This window comes from Penaeus monodon, chromosome 15 (genome assembly GCF_015228065.2).
Source record: "Penaeus monodon isolate SGIC_2016 chromosome 15, NSTDA_Pmon_1, whole genome shotgun sequence".
In the NCBI taxonomy this organism is placed as follows: domain Eukaryota; kingdom Metazoa; phylum Arthropoda; class Malacostraca; order Decapoda; family Penaeidae; genus Penaeus; species Penaeus monodon.
The window spans coordinates 49,806,933-49,807,412 of NC_051400.1; the positions used below are offsets into that span (position 1 = coordinate 49,806,933).

At 41.7% G+C, this 480-nt stretch overlaps 1 protein-coding gene across 1 annotated transcript in view; it reads left to right on the forward strand.

Moving 5' to 3' along the window:
- Positions 1–480, forward strand: part of LOC119582390 (adenylate cyclase type 2-like) — a gene marked incomplete in the record, with an annotated part of 138,831 nt that overhangs the window by 121,455 nt on the left and 16,896 nt on the right.

Genomic DNA, 480 nt, shown 5'->3' on the forward strand with positions numbered 1-480 from the left:
CTTGGCGCTGCAGGTCACAGTCGCCGCCCCTGTCGCATCTTTTCTTTTCTTACTGTCCTTGTTGTTGGCGATGATGGTATCGTTGATTGTGTTTTGTTTTGATTGTTGGGATGGGAAGGATGGAGAAAAGATACTATATTGATAACAGGTAATTGGGGAACTAGGCCAGTTCACCGATTGTCAAAATAGCGATCATTATTTTCTATGTAACAATCGCTGATGTCCATTCATCCTCTCTGAAGCTTTAGAAACAGAACAATAAAAATTGAAGAAAAAGCCAAGAACAAGGCTTCTCCATGTTTCTTGTGCCTCCCTTTGTGCCTTTCGCTTCTCTCGCTGTGTCTTGCGTCACTCGGCGTCTCCCCGATTGTTTGTCTGTTATTGTCTCTTCCATTCGCCATTCTGAAAAAAAACGAACAAAAGAATGTGCGATGAATTTGATTTATGATAAGGAAACACTTGTGCGTTAACCCATTATCT